Source organism: Cuculus canorus, chromosome 4 (genome assembly GCF_017976375.1).
Source record: "Cuculus canorus isolate bCucCan1 chromosome 4, bCucCan1.pri, whole genome shotgun sequence".
Taxonomy (NCBI): Eukaryota; Metazoa; Chordata; class Aves; order Cuculiformes; family Cuculidae; genus Cuculus; species Cuculus canorus.
In genome coordinates, this window is record NC_071404.1 from 15,125,159 (window position 1) to 15,139,934 (window position 14,776).

Sequence of the window (14,776 nt, forward strand, 5' to 3'; positions counted from 1 at the left end):
GGGGGGTTGGAACTGGATGATCTTTAAGGTCCCTTCCAACTCAAACTATTCTACAATTCTATGAAGGCACTTTATAGAGAGTATTGGCAACACAATGTGAAGTTTTTGTGCTGTGTTTGAGATATTCGATCCTCAGAAGGAAGCAAACCATGGCTGAGAGGTGTAGGATATGCTGTTAAGGTGCAGTCAGCATCGCTTGGATAGAGCACAGAGGGTGAAAGGAACCTCCTTCCTTTATGCTCCCAAGTGCCCTTGGTCAAACCTCCTATGTTTTCTTGTAGGACAGGATGGGCGGTTGCAGACTGCTCTACTAAGGCTGGGGAAAACATAGGTCTGTGAATGCGGCAGTGGGGGCATGGATTCCAAATGTGGTACAAATGAAAGTTTATTGAGTGAAAGTACAGCTTATATACCCTTGTCTGCCCTGTTAACATCTACCCCAGTAACATTCCGCTACTGAAGTTTCCATGACTACAGTGATAAAGAGCAATGACTAATGCCAGAGAAGTACCCCTTCTCTTCTTATTTCTCTTTGCTACAAGCCCCCACATTCCCACAAGCACTGCTAATGATTCCAAGGTCTTTTAAGCTTGTTAGCAAACTTCAGAACAATGGCCGCTTGCTCTGCGTTTGCTACTGATATCATAGGCATGCCAAGACATAGGCCACCTGCATTGGCACATGCACGACAAAGGAATCGAATATGCTCGTGGTAATTCAGGAGCACAGTATCCTCTGATCGAGCTCAAATCCATACATGTTTTCTCCCATATGTGAACACCTTACCAGCTCCATAACAGGCAATCAGCTGGAAGGATGTAGCCCATCTATTCTGGGAGGATAGCAGGCCTCCTTTCTCCACCTTGTTTTGCAAAAGACCGCTTGGCTGTGTACAAATGAATGAGTTCCCATCTAAGGACTGTGGCAAAAGCTAAAAAAAGAGCTCACTGGATTCCTGTCTGTGCATGTTTTGTTGGTCTTCCCTCTTTCACAGAGTTTTGATGGTATTAGGGAAAAAAAAATCTATGTATCTATCTAGCTGTCATCACACCATTCATCCATTTGCTCTCGAGCTGTTCTCATTCATGCAAAATTTTCATTAGCTTTAATGAAGTACTGTGCAAATTCTCTGGCTGTGGCCTCTTATACACTGCTATGGCTCCAGCAGGAAAGAAATTCCCTCAGCTTGACTTTGCTTGCATGGACAGCCATCCTTAATCTGCAGTGAACAAACCTTCCTGAGATGCTTCCTCTCATTTAAAATGAAATAAAAATACATTAGTTCAAAATATCGTCAACTCATCAGCTTAAAGCTTGAACTTCTGCAATAGTAGTGCATTACTAATGACCTTTGGGAAAGAAATTATTTTTTAAAGCTACTCACTTTAAAAGACACGATGGTTCTTTGAAAGCTGCTGATGTATTTGAAATATTAGTAATGATCCCATTGGAAGACAGATTAATAAGAGAAGATGAAAATGTCCAGAGAGCAAATAAGCTATATTTGTTATGTAATTCTAGTTACAACTTTCCACCTGCATATTGTTTGCTCCTTTTAAGGCATTACAGATAACCTCCCTAAATTCTTCCACGTATTGTTTGTTTGAGCTTCTTGTGGTACAGACAGCACGCCTGCTGTATGCAGCTAAGCTGAATGCTGCCGTGTTTAATTTTTGTTCTGAAGCAGTGGTTGCTTCTGTCCAAAATGTGGCCACTTTTCTTTTTACTACACCCTAGCAGTATTGCAGCACCACTCTCCCAGACAGTGCAAACTGACTGACTGTTGATTTTTCCTTACAAAGATTTTGAAATTAAATTGCCAAATGTGCTGAGGAGTGTGATGAGTCCCTGCCATGGCCTTCAGAAATACATGAATGCAATAATTTCATTAAGAGTTTGAGCATACACTGAATCTCAGAAGCTACGGAAAATTTATTATCACAAGGCAGTGTCTTTAATTGGTGATAGGTTACTTAGAAATCTGTTTTCTCTGATCGTCTTTGCCAGGGTTTTAACTGGTTACTCTGTGTTGTTCTCAGCAAGGTGGGTGCCTGGCTGAGAGATGAATCATCTCCTTTTGCTTTTAGGCTTTTAATTTCTGCCCCACTGGAGATTCTCCGGAGGATGGGAACAGCTTTATTCTTGCAACCTGAATTGTGTACTTGTGAAATCCCCTGGCAACTTCTTTAATAATATCGTAGTTGCTTTAGTGGTTTGTTTCCTTGTACAGGTTCTCTAAGGGTCTTCAAGATTCCTCCTGGAGGTCTGCATGCTTTTTTTAGTAATTATATTCACCTCTCTGTTATTCTAGTTAAAAGCAAAGCGCCCATCAGGGTTTTTGAGATTTATGTCAGAACGATTTCTTTTCTTCTGGAAAGGTAAACGCAGTGTCAGTATTCTCTGTTTTACTCTGCATTGTGAATCTCACCGACCTGGTCTGTGCTTTGCAGCATCTGAGCTAAGCAGAGTGGCAGTTCAAGGTCTAGTGAAGAGCTCTTTCCACTCATGCTTGTCAAATTGGAACTCATTTTTAGAGTGCTGAACTTGGGAACTTTGGCATTTTCTTTCTCTCTTGTTTTTTTGCTGATTCAAAATGAGTCACCTCCTGCCACTTGACGATCATAAAGAATTAAGGCAGCCGTTTTCCTTTAGGGAGCTCTAGTACAATATGAAAAACATGGTGAGCTGAAGGTTTGCTCTCCTCTGCCTAAAAGTGCAGCACTGTGCTTGGATGAATGGCTTTGCCCTGTGTGCTGATGCCTGGGGCATTGGCTGTTACTTTGGAAGGTACATGGAAATGTTGCTGTCAAGTGGCTTTGCCTCATACAGGAATCTGTGTAGCCAGTGGAAACATTTAGGGGCCAGCAAATTGGAAAATATTGACAAATATGAACCTGGAAACCTTTTTTTTTCTGTTTTTCCTGCTCCATATTTGAAAAAAACCCATATGCAGCAAGTTTTGCATAACATTTTACTGAAATATAGTGATGATACATGCAAACATTTTCTCCAAAAAGTGGGGAAATTGAACCTGTTACCGAGATGCATGAACTCATAACAGTGCTCTTCAGTAAGAAGTAACAGAGAAATGAGAAACTGCTCAGGAACAATCTTTGGGTTGTCCCAACTCCCAGACTCTGCCTAGAAAGTTTTCTGGAGACTGACAGTCAGCATGGGCCAAAACTTAGCCAGGAACCTCTATAGCGATTTAACACTATAGACAACTGTCAGGTTAGATTGGCCTTTTGATTTCCAGGATCAGGATTAACCATCAGAGATCATAAGGAATACTATTAGTTTTCAGCCTATTGTTTTGAATCGGACTGTCACCTAGAGGGGTGCCATCCCTTTGTGCACCTCTGTTGCCAACTCTGGCCTCCTGATCCATATGGGATTTGCAAGGGGAGCATCTCTGAAAGTGGCACATGGCTATTTGCCCTGGAATGTGTGCATGGGGGCTGTGCAGCCACGAGGCTTCCCCATTACTGACCAGGAGCACGGGCGGCAGTGGCAGAGGGAGAAGCTCCCTTGGTCTGACCAGCAGCTATGCTGTGAAACCATATGGAGGAGCAGTCACTTTGCTGTGATGTATGGCAGGAGGTTTCTACTGCAGAGTGGGCAGCTAATATAAACATAATGTATTAGAATTTCAATCGAGACACAGATTTTGGCTCTGCAATAAGAGTGCAAATCACATTTATACATGTCCTGTGTGCACAGCTACATGAGTGTCAGGCTTTGGCTGAGAGCCTAATTTAGTGGCTAAAATCTTTACCAACAAGAGGGACAAGGCGATGGTGTGCTCTAGAGTTTAGATGTAGCTTGCAACACTGCTGGATTGGAAAGGGAGATAGACAGTAAGGGAGACATTTATCTCCTTTGCTAGTACAACAGATTCATATCCTCTCTGGAGTAATCGGAAAGACAGATTCCGATACACAACAAATTTTGCTTTGATTTATTATTGTAATATTGATCTTGGGCCAAACTGCACCATTCACCATCTTTTACATGGTTTTTGTTTTGAAGTATGTGGGGAATGTACTAACGTTGAATCCTAAAGGACAGGAGAGTGATTCCAGAAATGTCTTGTTCCACATTGTATAGTAATAGAGTACACTTTAGGAGTTGAATTCAAGCCTTTGTAAGTGAGAAATTGTGGAACTTAATGCACGTTGATTGCATGCTATAAAATGTCCTATGAACTGACAGAAAAATATGTTTTTCTCTGGCAATTTTACTATTACAATTAAATCAGTTGCAGATACCTGGCTGTTACATCTAAAGTCTCTTGGAAGTTGAAGGATGTCAGTTTATTCCAGGTGGTTCGGAGTCTGCATGTACATTTATCCAATGCACGCCTTATTTTTTAAAGAACCTCTAGCTCTGAAATTCTTGAACACTGTCTTTCCAGAAGTTTCGGACTACTGTTCAAGAGCGGGGTCCCAGGGTTGTGGTGCTGTGTGGATGTAAACATGAGGTAGGATTTAGGTTGACTTACTCCCAGGAATACCAGCAAAACAAGTAGCCCATGTCACTCCTGTCCTCTCAGATAAACTATTTACAAATAGTGCACCCAATCCTCTGCATCTAGAGCCCAAGACACAATCAACGGCTTAAAGCACTTGCAAGTAAGAAAGTTTTGCAATTGTTAAATTAATCTTCTGCAACAAAATTTTATCTTTTTTTCCTGGTCTTAGAATCTAACAATAGAGTAAAGATATGAGATTTTTTCAACTTTGAAGAGATTATTATGAAAACCTTACAAGTAATTTTCTATAGAGTTAGAAAAGGAAAGTAAATGGGGTCGATCAAACACAGTTTTATAGGGCTTGATCCCACAGATTTCAATTCTGTTAGCTAGATGTGCCCATATAGTTGAACATACTACACTCAAATATTTTACTTGTTTTATTCTTGCTTATTTATTAATGCCCACTGAAAATCACAGAGATAGTACAAAGTGGATTTTGCTAGCTGTGAAAACAATACTAATTACTCCATTGCCAAATTGTTTTAAAAGCACATTTTGTTAAATGTCATAAGTAGGAGTGATTTTTTTCTAAAAAGCACAAACCGTGCATTAAATAGTTTGATTGTCTGTGCTTGTAATAGCAATAATTGCCATTGCACTTTAGTGTCTGCCTTTGACAAAATCAACCGAAAGATCCAGGAAGAAAAAATTTGGAGTCTAGAGAAAGTCTCACTTATTTGAAGAAAACATCATGTGGAAAAATAATTTATATTTATACCATCTTTTCTGACTGGAAGGATCTGCAAACATTGTACAAATTAAATCAAGTGATTTTCAAGACATGAGACATGCTATTTGTACATTACCGTCAGAAGAAACCGTATACACAGATTGATCGTGTGCTATGAATAGCAGTAATAACATTTATATAGCATCTCTAGCCATGAAGCAAGCACTAATTAAAGTAAATTGCAAAGGGGTAAAATTAAGTAACGGACTTTTTTTTTTTGTCATAGCCTTTCACATTGTTAGTTAAGCTTAAAAATAGAACCTTGGTTAGCTGCCCCTAGAGTAGCATAAGGCGGTGCACTGAAGGTACAGTGTCTGGATTCTTCATGTGTGTAGTGTGAAATAGTAGAGAAATATTTATGAAAGGCAATTCTGATAATCTGCACTGCTGACAGTTTGTGACAGCTAAAATCTTTTGCTGTGCTCTGTGCAGCTCTTGTGCCTTCACCTCCATCCTCTGCTTACTCCTGTCTGGGAGCTGCCTGATCCTGCCTGGAGGCTGCCGGAGTATGGGAGGCTGGAGCTTGACATCTCACCCAGCTCATCCAGTAGTGGCTGTGCTGGAGCTGTCAGGTCACAGGGAAAGCGGGAAGGGCGTGAATTGGTGTGGTATAGAGCTCCTATAGATGTGCCCATATATTTGAACTTGGGGGCCTGTTCAAGCACAGCGATGGCTGTAGCTTACTTGAGATCTAGTGAGCAATAATCAGGTGGTCTGTGTTGTAGGTTTGGTCCTTTGATACAAAGATGCTTTTCAATGCAAGTCCCTGGAGAGGAGCTGTGCCTTTTCAGGTGTATGCTTACCTACACTTACTACACAATGAGTACCCACCTGCAAGGCAGAATTAAGAAAAAAAGTCTCCCTTTTGCCTAGTGTGGCTCATCTTCTTGGCTGCCCTATGGTCAAGGGACTGAAGGGCATCCCGAGATAGTCCGGGTAGCAGGTGGTAGGCAGGCAGCCCCGGGACTAAGGGCAGCCTTCGTGGATATCTCTCAGTGTCTCGGCAAGCCTGCAAGTCTTGTCCTCCTACGAGCATCCTTTATCATCAGAAAAGTTTCAATATTTCATATCTCATATTAACATAAAATTCACTTTTCTTCTTGGGATTGTGAAGAACCAGGATTTTATCACCATTGCAGTGACATAAGCCCAGGACCAATGTATGCGAATGTAAATAGGCACAATAGCAGTCAGAATCTCGCCAGAATCCAAAGGTTATTTTTACTTTAGGAAAATACTGATTTTTAGCTCGTTGATCTGAAATTTAATTATATGACAATGGAAACAAAGCCCTGCATCCAGCTCTGCTTACAGCTGGTACAATACTTTTGGTGGGGAATCACTTGAAAATCACTTGATTTAATTTGTACAATGTTTGCAGATCCTTCCAGTCAGAAAAGATGGTATAAATATAAACACTGTAGTGCTAGCATTCACTTACCACCATGGTGTCCAGGTAGTACTTATTTTTCTCAGTCTTCCTGCAAGCTCCACACATTTCTCAGCCATGAGAATATACCTGGCAAGAAGTGATTAAAGGTGTGACTCAAACAACCTTGTGTCTCACAAAATATAAAATGTCAAGATAGACCGGGAAAGAGTAATTTAGATAATTCATAGGTTCATTTCTCCCCCTCTCTGTCATGTCTTTCTATTTAAAATTAATTTGTGTAACCTGTAAAATAGGAAGGTGATCATTAGATTACTGAGCAGTCGGACAGGAATTTGTCTGAGGCAGATTTGATCTCTGCACGAACCTTGTTGAAAAAAGCTGGTACTTAGTTCACTTCCTTAAAGATCAGTTCAAATCATAACATTTTAAAATTATTTTTAATAATTTGAAAGAGAGAGATTTCAAATTATCTCTGCTTGCAGCACCGGGGCCAGACCTTTGCCCAGTGCTCGGGTGCTGACAGAAGAGTCCTTTTTCAAGAATGCTCATGGCCCAACTTGCCATACTCATTGCACATTAAAATCTAGGCACTTAAATTATTGCTTAGATACATTGCAAGGTCTCTTGAAAAACCTGTATTTTATCACTAGTATTTAAAAAAAGAAAAATCCAACAAATTAAGCACTGCCCGTCAGTAGTGTCGGTCTGTGAGCAGTGGGTGAAGTGAGCACAAGAAGTGTGTGTTCAACAGTGGGACTAGGGCTCTAGGTGGGAAGGAACAATTTTAAAGCTTGAAGGTCCGTCCCATCCCCAGGGTCACTGGTACTGAAGTGTGTTCAGGTTTTGGCTCTGAATGTCATTTCAATAACAATTGAGCATGTAGTAATATAACTTAGCTAGCTGTTTCTAGATCCTTTGGGCAGATTATTGTAGGATTTGCTTGGCAAAAAGTAGACTGTGGATTCCAAAGGTCTCTTCTCTCTCTGTGTGTTCGGGTGAGGTGTTATGCTCCAGTTAAGACTGAGAGCAGAACCATGCGTAGCCTCAAGCCGCTTCAGCCACAGAGCTGACTGTTTTGCACTTGGTTTTATCCTGCTGCTCAGAAACACTTTGATTTACTTTGGCTGTGATAGGCATGGCCAGATTCCCTGCCTCCTCTCAGCTTCATCTGACAATCTTTGTAAGAGAAAGAGTCATCAGATCCCCTTGTGCCTCCAAATGCCTTCTCTGGCCAGAGAAAGAGATCTCAATGATAAGCAGAGATGAGAGTAGCTCCTCAGGAGTCCCTCTGTTCTGCTCTCAGGGGAGGATGAATATGCAGATGTGTCCCTAGTTTTCCCAGCCTCCCTGCAGGCATATTTCACCATTTCCTCTCATGGTAAACCTCATACCAGCACAATTCCACTGCTGGTCATATGGTGTTAGCCTGCACCACAGTGATACCTGAGAGGCCAAGAGAGGTCATAGCTCACTCTGAATACAGACATTATAACTGCTACTAAACATACTGTTGAAAGGTGATCTTTAGAACATACATCACAGGGTCCCTCTCTCCCAAAAGATAGCTATTTAGGGTAAAATATTATGTCACTATCAGAAGTAGATAGTCACCTAGTCAAAGTTGATTAGCTCTGCTAATGAAAGGACTAATATTCTGCAACTTTGAAGCATATGCTTATTGTGGAACAGATGCTGGAATTTGTAGTTGAGCAGACTACATCTTCTGTTTATTTTCAGCATGTTGTTGCTTGAGTCCATATTATTGTGACTCATTTGGGAAAACTACAAGTGTGTCTATCAAGTTACTAGCACTCAACAAGGTGCCTTAGAAGTTCTCGGATGGTAGAGGTTGCCCCATCATTTAGCCACACTGCCTTGATGAGGAGTGCATTTACAGCAGCCATTGGTCACAGACTGGAGTCTCCCACCCCAGAATATCAACACAAATCACTTCTGTCACTAAAGTTGAACTAAGAATAAAATCATTCGGCAGCAATTTTTTTTTTTTTTTGCCACATGACTATAAAACACAGTGCAGTTGAGTGTTGTGGCTTTTCTATGTTGTAAGGTTCAGCTGTAATTACTAGAGACTTTCCAGATCAATACATTCAGCATTTCAAATTTTAGATGCTAATTAAAACGTTTTTCCTATTCCCATTGATTTTCTGTCTTTATCTTTTTCCATTACAGTCAAGAGGAACATTGTTAAAGCCTGTCTCTGTGAATAATATTCAGGTGACCGCAGCTAGCCATGTCTGAAGTAGGGTTAGCTAGAAGTGGTACAATCGGTATGGCTGTGGCTGCCGTTCCTCTGCTGCACTGTAAAACAATTTCAGGGTGAAATAAGTCCTGAGCAACTGAAAAAATTATCATCACTACAGCCTGCTCCTGCTGGAGACAGAAAGATATGGATTAACAGGAGAAAGGCTTTTCTGGGTGAAGTCATTAAAATATTTGACAATTATTTCTTGTATTCTCTCAGTTAAGGTAATTGTGCTGAAAGACTTTGATTAGAGTGTAGAAAAGGATAAGAGAATGAGAGATTAAAGGTTATTCCACATGGAGTTAGAAACATCTGTATCTGATCTGTGGCTTGAGTGTTTCCTGCTTTGCAGCTCACTCCCAGCCAGGGCTGTGGGGATTTGGGGCACTTCAGAGAATAAAAGGAAGTGTCATTACATTCCTGCTTTCTGTGTGATTTCTTGGTGTTCATAGTCTTGTTGTGATACTGGTGGCTTCATCCTGCCTTGTACCATATTGCTGGTGATTTAGTTATGAAGTTTGAACCTGTGAGCCCCAGAAGATGTTGCACAAGGCCATGGGACACCCATGGCAGTCACCTAGTGCCTCATCAGAGAGAGATTATTTGCATCTAAACCACCTTTGTGCAATTCATGCTTTAGCATAACCCAGAGAAAATCTTTCCTCAGGTCCCACAGCCATCTAATCTAGTGTCATGCTATTTTTACTGCTAGAAAAGATTTCAAAGTGCCATTGAACCCCACTAATTCTTGTTGCATCCAGCAACAGCACAGCTAATGCCCTCCCTTTCTGCAGCAGCCTCACATATATGAGTTTCTCGGTGTGGTGGTTTTCTTTATGCTAAGCCTTGGTTCTCTCATTCTTTCCTCAGAGGCTGATGTTGGTCGGTACCATAAAGCCTTGTTCTCAAAACCTTTGCGTCGGGTTTGTTTCATGCCAAACCGTTGTTTTGTGATTTGCTTCAACATTGAACTTACCTCATCATGAACCCCAGGTAGTGGCTCAGCTTGAAGTCTGAGTGAGTAAGTGTAAATCACAACTATCTTTCAGGACTCCAGTTCTGAATAACTTTCTGCACCAACAATGCGTGTGCTGACAGAGAAAACAATGCCGTAGATGGACAGTATGAGGAGAGGGCTGGAATCGTGTGAGGAGTGAAGGAGCCATGGGAACTGTGCTTAAAAGAAGATGCTGAATCTAAAGGAAATTGGGTTTTCAACAAGTTGGTGTCATTTTGGAAAGTACTTGACCAGTAAGCTGAATAATGTGGGGTTTTTTTGTCTCCATATCTTTAATGGTTCCCCTAAAAACATCCATCAGAAGCATCCATCCATTCTGACTTGTTCAGGCAGGTGTGAGCATTCACTGAGGTGCAGTAATGGTATTTGGCTGGTTCAAACACAGAGAACAGTTCCGTTTCATGTAAAAAAACAGCTTTGGAGGATGAAATTACAAATTGTTTTACTCTACCTAAGCCATCTAGTCATGTGTAAACTAAAGTTTAGCTGTCAAACTCCAAAGAGTCTGAACCTATGTTATCACAAACAATTCTTTTTTTCTATAAACATTGTGCTAGAGTATATAAAAAGAAGCAGGCATCAACAGATTAATATAACTCCCCGTTCTACTGCCAATACAAACTAAGCGATAAAGAAAGAACTTCACTATTGCAGCGTTAACAAGATCATAAAAAATTCATGAGGCGTTCAAGCTGGCAGTTCAGCTGTGTTAGAATTTCTGAATATGCTTTATATAGGACTAGACTGAAAATAACTCTTGAAAACTTATTTTCAGTGGCTTTTTAAGCTTCCCTAAGTTCAGCAAGAGTTATGATTTAAAACCTGTTATTATTTGGCCTTAGATCTGCACAAACGGCTTGCATGCAAGTACACTGGTAGTAATTACAAATTTTGCATCAATAACTGGGAATGAATGTAGAAAAATCCAAACCAGCAGTGAACTACAATCCCCTTTTGCTAGTCATGCGCAGCTGTATTTCTGTTTAAAGTACTAAAACTACTCCAGTATGATTTATAGATCTTTTCCTCTCTAATTAAAGAAAGCAAATCACAAAACTCCTGACAGGTACACAAATAATTTATTCTAAAAATCTGTGAACTGGTCTGGAGAAGTGCTTCATTTGTGCAATTTCATAAAGTCATATTTAATGCAACATGTGCAAGGAGATGAAATGTACTGGATTTTATGAATTACTGCTATTAGAATATGGAAATAGGGCACAAAGTTGTACATATATTTATATTTTTTTCTACTGCAGAATTAGTGTGTATATATATATATATATATAAAAATATATATTAGTATAAAGAACTCTATAAATGAAAATACACATATAATTTTAACCCTAGTGTGCACATGATTTCCATTATTCTGATAATGGATGTGGCAACTGAATGCAATTATTAAAATGACAGGCCATTTTTGTACACATTTTCTGTTTTGAATAAAGAGATCTTGTAATTTTGCAAATTAGTCACATAGCTGCACTGTTAACCCGACAGCTAAACTTTTCTTGAGTCTGAGGTGCATGTTTCTCTTTGCATAAGCATTATTTGAATATATTGTAGAAGAAACATCAGAAAATAGCAATCATCTGAAAATTATCTGAAAATAACTATTAAACCCTCAAAACACTTTCACTACCATCATACCGACAGAATGTATTTAAAATTCATGAGCGTTTTTCAGTCTCTACTGAATGTATTCAAGGAAAAACTGACTAATAGCCAGCTGTTTAATGAATGTTTTGCCTCCTGTGTTGCATTGGGATACATGTGATGCAGAGCTGTTAGTCACTACCATGGCAGAACTGCATTTGATCCACCAAACTGAAGTTCTAACCATAGTGGTGTAGGATGGCAGTGTCATTGTCAGTGGACTATTAGCCCTGAAGACAAGCAAACTTTTGACTCTTACACATAACTCTTTTTCACGTAGCGATTTTCCCTTGAGCTAGGAACGTTTGTAGGTGTTTAAGCTATGTGTTAAGTCTAATGTGCTAAGGATGCACCTTAGGTTAGAGGGTTAGCTAGCTGAGCCTGGCTGGTCAAAGCTTGGCATTTAGCTGCTGTTTCTACTTCTCACATCCTCTTCACAGTTTGGTTTTCAGCTAAGAAGCTGTTGGAAACATAAGCAAAATGCAATGCAGCTGCTCCTACTCCCAACGTGTGGTAGGGACTTTGCAGTCCCTCAAAGCTGTTCTGCGGGTGAGAGGTGAGCTGGCTCCTTCCAGGACAGAAGCAGCTGGAGGAAGAGGGACTCTTCTCACCTCAACAGCTTAGTGGACCTTTGTAACATTTGTTCTTGTGCCACTTTCTCGTTGTTCTCTTACAGCCCCCGGGTAAACCCAGCTGACAAAAATACTGGCTTTGAAAGGTGATGTGATGATGCTGTTTGGTGAGGTATTAAGTAAATACAATTCAAGGTTATATTTTTGTTTTATAATGCTCTTCCAGCTGTATTCATCTTAAAAAGAGGTGAGGGCTGGAGCTCTTTTGCTGTAACAGACACATGTACAAATGAAGATGGAAAAAGACAGAATGAAGCAACTCTGAAATTCATAAATATGAAGCACAAAGGTCATAGAGCAGCTTAATAATTTCTTGTGTATCTTCTCAGTAAGTTGGAAGGGTTTGTGCTGAAAGTAACTGTCAAAGGACTAAACCAAGCACTTCTGCTAGGCAGAGGGAGAGGGATCTCAGATCTGCTGCCAGCAGTGACAGTATGTAGGAACTTGGTCCAACTCAATCAGGGATAAGGATGGCACGTTGCGTGCTGGTTGATTTGTGTACGTAGGGCAGATGAAATATTACAGATAAATGCACAGGGAAATCTGTTCATTGTACTAATTCCTACGCAGAAGTTTCTCAAAGTACAAATTGTAGATGTGGTTTTAATTTTGGTAATAGTATTCTGGTTAGCTCCATAATCAATCTATAGGACCACTGATGTGTGAGATACCTGCTGTATGGGCTGCTTGAGGAGCAAGGAGCCAGTCCTGCAAATTTTTCACCTTCTTACTTTACCTCGTTTATGTTGGCAATCAACCACTTTAACATTGCTGCAAGCACTTAGATGAGCATCCAACGCTATGTAGAATTTTTGAGTGAAATCCTGACCTGCAATGGAAGGGAAGGGTAAAATGCCACTTGGCTGCCTTCAGGATAATGCCCACCTTACCTACCTCAGATCCCATCTACAACATTTAAGGTAAAACCTCTCGAGGAACCATAGCCTGGAATTCCAGAGTTGTATGGCTTTTATACTTGGCTATTTTGCTGTTATTGTTTTGAAGATGAAGTAGAACCAATTTAAAAGATGTCATCACGTTGAACTAGAAGGAATTTTCTACTATTGGTCTGGTGGAGCTATTCATGGTATAATTGATGAAAAGTGGCAAACAAATGGGCGTCCATGATATAATACTGCATACAGAAGAAAGTATTCTCAACATCTTTCATTTGAAAGAAAATGTCTTTGCTTTCAAAATCATATTTTTCAAGTAGTCTTGAGTAGCTTAATGACAGTGAAAGCATGTATGATGTGTTACAATTTTCTGTCATTTCTAAGCTTGAAAAAAAGATTGTCTTAGATCTGTGAACAATTTTGTGTTTCAGAGTGATCATCTCTTCAGCACCACATACATCTGATGTGCCAAAATCACCCACTGCATTTGGACTCCATTTATTTAACCTGTTAGTTTGGACTAACTAGTATAATTTTAGAAATATAGGTTGATAATAGCCTACTTATTAGGCTTTTAAGTTATAAATAATGGAAGACAGTTGTCCCAGTTCACAGAAAATACACAAGCTTGCCAGACATGCTCATTCTTCTCCTATTACTGAATTGTTTCCATTTTTAACTTTCTTACTAACACTCATTTCTAATGCTTATTAGCCAAGGCTGTGAGCAATCAGAAAAGGCTGAAATTGAGTTAATAAAATGTAGCAAAGATCTTAAGATAAAGAACGCTGTCTTGTATGGTGAAAATCTAGTTTTGTTATTTTGTTGGGGTTTTTTTTTTGAAACAATTGTAAGACTTAGAGTCTGATTTATTTATTGATTGGGTAGTGCTGGGATTTCCCTACTTTTATTGTATTCTGGGTTAGCCCACAGTGCTCACTACAGCCTACAAAAATGACTATCTAATGGCCCATTATGGGCTACTCAGCTCCTTAGAGAAATTTCTTGTCTCCTATTAGCTGTAGCTTTTCCCTTTACTCCTCTTGCCTTATTTAAATTTAAATGATATCATAAATTTAAATATCTAATCCTATAAAAATTCATTTGTTCTTACTTGTGCCAATGAATTCTGCAGTTTCAGTTATGCAATTTAAAATTTCTGTATTTATTTTAAATTTATTTTTAATTGCTCATTGAATAGGTCCTGAATCATGTACTATAAAAACAAGCCATCCACCTGTCTTGCACCGTTTCCTTCAGCCATCTTTCTTCCTAACTTTTTTAACTCTCATTTCACTCAGAAATCTTAAAATCATTATCATCTGCCTCCTCCTATGCTCCTTCTCAGAGAGTGGGGACCAAACTTGTGATAGTACCTTTTTCTTGTGATATCCATTGCTGTGGAATGGAAGCTTGGCCAGCAGATTGAGGGAGGTGAATTCGCCCCTCTGTTCCTCTCTTGTGAGACCCCCACCTGGATTATTGTGTCCAGTTCTGGAATCCTTGACATAAGAAGGATATGGAGCTGTTGGAACGGGTCCAGAGGAAGGCTACAAAGATGATCAGAGGGCTGAAGCACCTTCCATATCAGTACAGGCTGAGAGAGTTGGGGTTGTTCAGTCTGGAGAAGGGTCAGAGGAGACCTTATGGC